General features: G+C 61.9%; 1 long non-coding RNA gene across 1 annotated transcript; it reads right to left on the reverse strand.

Annotated features, from left to right (window-relative positions):
• Window positions 1-639: 639 nt before the first annotated feature.
• On the reverse strand, window positions 640-5,774 carry LOC145719630 (uncharacterized). Its single transcript, XR_014142509.1, has 2 exons — window positions 5,276-5,774; window positions 640-1,011 (listed from the first exon to the last, which is right to left on the reverse strand). It is a non-coding gene; the product is annotated as an uncharacterized LOC145719630 (long non-coding RNA).
• Window positions 5,775-6,370: the final 596 nt, after the last annotated feature.

The following is a 6,370-nucleotide window of genomic DNA, read 5'->3' on the forward strand; positions in this document are numbered from 1 at the left end:
GGTAAGGCCCTTCACCTGGGGGCGCGGGAGCGAGCCGCACCTTAGTGCCACCCTCTCACCACTCAGTCTGCACCTGCGGGTTCGGGGACGCAGGCACACACGGTCGCCGCGCTCGCCGCACAGTTTAGGAAAAGGAGGAGCAAGGAGAAGCCGGAAAGGAGCTGAGATCAGAGGCGTCAGGGAGCCACCGCGCGGCTGGAAAATCAGACCCAGGCTGAGCAGTTCGCGGTGCGGCCGCAGATGGGTCTCCAGGCAGCAAAACATTACAGTTGCGTCCCTACCTCACACCACAAGTGGAAATAAACCCTATGAATTAAAGAGCTACATAAAAACGAAATGTTAAAACCTTTAGAAGTACAGCAACGCTGGAAACATATCTACCACCTCAGGGCAGCGAAGAATTTCTTAAAAAATCCCCCCAAATCCATAAAGCCCCTTAAAGAGAGACTGGTAAATATGATTACATCAAAGTGGAAAAGTTCTGAATGGCCTCAGGAGGCCAAAGGGAAAAAGAGAGGGAGGAGCTCTGTGAGGCCAGGAGCACTCCGGAGGGACATTCGCAGCAGAAGCCCCCACCCCCAGCCCCACCCCGGGGGTCACCCGGATGCAGCAGCAGCCACAAAAGAAAGACAACGAAGCTATGGTTAAATGGGTGCCATTTTGCATTGGACAAAAATGCAGAAGTTGATAAGGGGAAACGGGGGTTTCCATATATTGCTTATGTGTCCACTTTGGAAAAAAAGGTGGCGTCCTCCAATTAAATAGGAATGGGACTTCTATCCGGCAGGTGCACAGCTGGGCGTGAACTGGGGGCTTTGCCCATGTGCAGCAGGTGCTGGACAGGGACATTGGGGGACACTCTGTCCTGTGAGGCGGGCAGGGGGAGGCCAGTGGAGTGGCAAGGAGGACAGGGTGACCCTGCTGACCAGGGTGTAGGAGGGCAGGAAAGGCAGCTTGTTCCCATCTGCCCGAGATGTACTCACGGCTCACTCGGCTCTTGCAGGTGAAGCCCTGGGGACAGAACAAAGAGAGGGTGAGAGGTCAGCCTGGCCACTTTCTGTCCAACCCCTGAATCCAGCCCCAGCGGCCAGGAGAGTCACATGGCCCTTCACTCTCGGCAAGGGCCTGGGGAGGGGGGTGCCACCGTCCAGCCCAAGGCCCTGCAGATGGTGGTCATTCAGGAAATGGGTGACCTGGACCCCATGGACTGGGGAGCCCCATGTCCCGGGGAGCCCCATGTCCCCAAATACATTCCCAACTTCTGCTGCTGGCATGGGCCCACCCATCATTCTTTAGGGGAACACTGGTTGAGTGCCTCCTAGACACTGATTAGGTGCTGGGGTTCTGGAATAAAAGAAAGTGGGGAAAGAGCCTGCCTTTGAGGAGCCCACATTCTGAGATGCGGACACAATCCAGAACATAAGCAAGTTACACTTTATGTTAGATTTTGAGAAGGGCGAGGGGGGGGTATCAGAGGAGCCGGGTGGGGGGCTTGGGGGGGCAGCAAATCTGCAGGCTTGTTCAGGGGAGACTTTGTTGAGGAGGTGAAGTCACGCGGGCTGCCCGGGGCAAGGGCAGCAACAGCATGTGAAAAGTCCCGTCCAGGCTGTGTCCACCCCGCCCCCTCACCTGATGGAGGGGGCCCGCGGGAGAGGGGCCTGGACTGGGGACCAGGTTCAGTTGGGGCCCATGGGTGGCTGGACGGCCAGCCTGCGGGCCTCACTTTGGTGGGTGGGCGGTGCTACTCCACAGCTGAATCTGGGAGACTGAGGTCAGGGGGGCTGCCCTGGGGGCCCACAGGGGCAGGGTGGCCGGGGCCCTGGGGCGCCAGACTGCTCTGGGCCTGCGCTCCCCAGCGACACCACAGGGCAACAAGGAGCAACAGTGATGTTGACCCTCTGCTCCCTTCCCAGAGGAGAACTGACCCTCCCAGGACCCAGGAAGCAGCCACAGCTTGGGCGGGGGGGACCGTCTGGGCGGAGGGCCTGCACTTCGGGTGGCACCCAGGTGGGAAAAGTGGGACTCCAAGCCTGTCTGCTCCTGCCCTTGGATCTGTGGACATGCCACGACAGGTGGTTCCATCCCTTTCTAAATACTTTTATTTCGGAATAGTGCTAGATTTACAGAAGAGGCAGGAAGATAGTCCTGAGAGTTTGCCTGAAGCATTGGCATCTTACAGACTGATGGTGCGTCTGTGAAAACTAGGGAACCGGGGCTGGTGGGGGACAGCTAAACCCCCGCACCGTTTGGACTTCTCCCAGTTTTGCATCTGTTTTCTGTTTCTGTTCTCAAGGTCTGTTTTCCATTTCACACCACTTAGATGGAAGGGCTGAGCCCACCTGGACACCCTCTCCTCAATGCGACTGGGCAGTCCCGGGGAGCACAGCGGCCCAGGGGTGGAAGGGCAGGAGGGGGCAGCCCAGTCCCACGAGCCCTAGAGCCCTAGAGCAGGACAGGGCCCCATGCGCAGCCCTGAGCGCGTGAGGGAGGGGCAGTGCTGGGGTCCTTGGCCACCCTCACTGCCTCCCTCAGCCTTGGCATCCACTATCCTACCTGCGACCTGAACCTACTCCCCCCAGTCCCAGAGCTCAAAGACAGAGAGGCCCTGCTGGTTGCCCCAAGGTTGAGGGCATGCGTGTGCCCTGGACAGTGGGCACCGCCTGCCTGCCGGGGCCTGCCCTGTGCCCGTGCCCAGAGCCCCCAGAGCCCTGGAGATGCGGCAGCGTGGTGTCAGGTGGAGGGCTGGTGACTGTGGTCTGGTGGTTGGCCCTTCAGTGCCCAGACCTTCTCCTCTCAGGGACACAGCAGGGACAAAGATCAGGCCAAAAAGCACCTGTGGGCGGCCCAGGGTCCCGGTGTACCAGGAGCTCGAAGGGAGCCGGGAGTGGCGGGGGGGGGCAGGGGAGAGGGCTGGCTGCGTGCCCAGGGGCCCGGAGCGGGGGTCCGGTCGGAGAAGTGGCCGCACCCCCAGCTCCCTGGGGTTTTCCACTGGGCTTCTCGGGGCTTCCCGTGCCAGGCGTGGGGGCTGTCTGTGGGGAGGGACACCCCCACCCCCACCCCAGGCGCATGTCTTGAGGCGGGACCTGAGTTCCCTCCCCCACCAGCACCCGAGCTGCCCGGGCCTCAGCTCCAGCTAGAGGAAAGGACCTGCCTGGGTTCCTGCTCCATGTGGCTCCCCGCCTGCCCGGGCCGGTCCCCTCCGCACAGCCCAGGATGCTGGGAGCCCCCAAGCCGCCAGGCAGGGCCCCCTGATGGCCCCATTCAGCACCCAGGGCCCCTGCCCCTGACACAGGCATCGCCAGGGCTGTGATCTTCTGCCCCTGCCCCCCCAGCTCTCCCAGTCAGTTCAGCGAGAAGGACTTTTCACCGAACACTTGCCAAGGCCCAGAACAGTCCTCCTGTGGGCACCTGTGGGCTGGAGGGGTCTCTGTGCAGGCGTGGGGGAGGCCAGAGGCTGCCTGTCCCCTGGCTTCTCCAGCTCGAGTTGGATCCCTCAGCGGCAGCCCCCATCAGCTCCCTGCCTGCCTCCTCCTCCCCCTCCACCCCCCCCAAACCCCTCCGGGCAACGCCTCCAGCACCCCTCCCCCACCCCCTCGGGCCCCAGCTCCCTCCCCCACCTCCCCCAGCCCCACCCCCAGCAGGGCCCCCAGGGCTGCAGCTCCCGGGCTCCGTCCAAAGTGGTGCCCAGGCCTGGTCCTAACTGTGGGGTCAGCAGCAGCAGGGCAGAGAGTCCCTTTCCCTCTGCGGCTTGCCCTGTCCCCCCTCCAGCCCTCCTCTCCCCTTACCTCTCCTTGCTTTCCCTTGACGATTCTTTCTCCTCCTCACTGCCTGTGGGTCTGGGGGGCTCAGTCCTATCCCAGCCTGTCCCAACATGGGACCTTTGCTGGTGCCTCTTCCTAGCCCCGCTCGCACCACCCAGCTGCCCCTTACCATCAGCTCTCATGTCTGACGGGCTTCTCAAACCCCACATTTCAAAACCAAGTTGCCCCCCAAAACCTGCCCCCCCAGGCCTCCCACCTCACGAAACATCTCCAGCAGCCCAGACCTAAAGTCATGTTCTAGAGTCCACTTTGATTTCTCCTTGTCCACCAGGATCCCCAGGGGATCCAACTCCACCCACAAAGTGCACTCAAAGCAGCTCCCTCCCATTCTCCACCTTCACTGTGGGACCCAGGTCACCCCCCAGCCTGGACCCAGCTGTTTCCTCTGCACCCATGGTTCCCACCAGCAGCCAGAGGGAGCCTCTCCCGGCCCCCCACAGGTCCCTGCACCTCTGATCTGAGCCGGCCCCCCAACCTCTGAGGCCCTGCCTGACCCCCCGGCCACCCCAAGCCTGCTCTGTCCCTTGCTGAGCTCCCTGGACCCTCTGCTGGACACACTCCCAGGGTCTGTGGAGCTGCTGTTCCTCCCTGAGGAGGATCGGGTGTCCCCAAGTGTCCCCCAGGGTGGCCTGGGCACCGCCCCCGAAGGCACACATGAGACCTCACCCCAGCCCACCCCTGGTTTTCCCAACAGTCATCACCACCTACATTTTGTTTTGTTGTGCACTGTACCAGTTAGAACACTGGTTCCCAAAGTCACAGGGCACACAGCAGGTGCTCCAGGTTCCCTCCACCCCATGCTCTTCAGGTTCTTTCTGTGCCCCTGTCCCTGCTGTGTCCCCCAGTGGCCCCGGGACACCTTCTGGGCTGTGTCCCCACTGTGCCTTGACCAGTCTTCTGGGAACCAGGAACCCTTTTTATGGCAGGTGCTGCTGGAACGCCTCCCTCAGGCAAGGCTGAGTCAGCCTGCCCGGCAGTGAAAAGTCCAGGGAGGCCACCGTTTCCAAGCTGTGCTCACCCTGCAGCTCCCTCCTGTCCTGCATGAGCACCTTCCTGCAGCCTTTCCTTAGGGTGTCACACAAGCCCCAGCACCTTGGATGATGAAACATGGCTCACTGAAGCCTTGAGGGGCTCCGGGCAGAGGCACCGGTCGCGGGCACATCAGCTGGCCCTTGCCACTGAGGCGCTGGGCAAACAGGCCCTGGACCAGAGCTGCAAGGTCAGCCCCACACCTCCCAGGGGTCCCCAGGCCCCTGTGTCACCCACTGCCCCAGGGCCTCCTGCCCCCCTTGCCTGTCACTGTTACTCATGTGCTGAGGCGCCAGGCCAGTGCCCACCTGTGGAAGAACCAGGGCCCCCTCAAGACGAGAGCCGAGGAGGTTCAGGCGCTCACGTGAGAGCAGGAAAGGCCGCCTAACCACAGGATGGGGTTCAAGGAGGGGGCAGGAGCTCACCTGAGAACAGGAGAGGCCACATTCTGCAATCTGGGGGACAGCCAGGCTGTGGTAAGTGCTCCAGGTCAGGGAAAGGAACACCACGGCTGGCCCAGCTAGCATCTGGCCGGCGTGCATGGGGGTGAGACTGCAGGATGCCCTGGGGAAGCTGCTCCTTGCCTTCTCAGCCCCAAAGACAAATGGGAGGGTCTTGAGTGAGTTTGCTCCCTGAGGCAGACACTCCCCATCCTGATGGAACAAAGCCCAAGTGGGCTGGCCATAACCACAACCCCATAACTTCCTGCCTGGTCCTGGCTTGTGCAATGGGGCCTTCAGACTCTGGCCAGATGCCCACGCAGTTTCTAGAATGCCAAAGGAAGCATCTGGAACCTTGAGTCTCTGGAGTTCCAGGTACCCAGGTTCTCCATGGGGCTAGCCGCCGGAGCAGGGCGCTGTCCCACATACCCCACGGCTCCTGGGTGTACCCCTATGTCTCAGGCACTCATCTTGATGGTGGGGGACAGAGGGTGGCCAGAAGCCCTGGTTGTTCAGTCCAGGTGGGCTGGCGAAGAGCGGGAGTCCTCCCAGGGGCCCGCACCCTGCAAGTGCTGGCTCTAGCTCCAGCCGCCGCAGGGGAACCCTCTCCTGGAGCAGGACCTGGGGCTCCGCATCACTTCCTGAGGGTGTGCATCACCCTTCTGGACTCGAGATGCTCAACCCTCTCCCCAGAGGGCGCCACCCTGAGGCCCGACTTCCCCTGAGGAATCACTCTGCGTTTTTTTTGCATTTGATTCTACACGTGAACGTTTGCAGGCAGAAGCTCATGGTGCCCCATCTGCTCCAGCCTCAGCCTGCATGTGGGGCAGCAGAAAGGTAAGATGGAGCTCAGGCGCTCCTTTATCTCCTCCCTCCCAGGGCAGGCCCAGAGTCCCTGCGTCCGGCCTTCTTCCTGCATCTGCTGAGCAGGTGTGAGCACCTCTGGCCCTGGGAGGGCACCATCCCATGAGTGGGGGACACATAAAGTGATACATGGCTGAGGATCTGCCTGGAACCCCAACAGGGCATCTCAAGTTTGGAGGGGAGCCGATCCTGAGGGGCATCATCCCCAGCCTGGGC

This window comes from Leptonychotes weddellii, unplaced genomic scaffold, assembly GCF_054177405.1.
Source record: "Leptonychotes weddellii isolate Sample4059 unplaced genomic scaffold, ASM5417740v2 HiC_scaffold_5965, whole genome shotgun sequence".
In the NCBI taxonomy this organism is placed as follows: domain Eukaryota; kingdom Metazoa; phylum Chordata; class Mammalia; order Carnivora; family Phocidae; genus Leptonychotes; species Leptonychotes weddellii.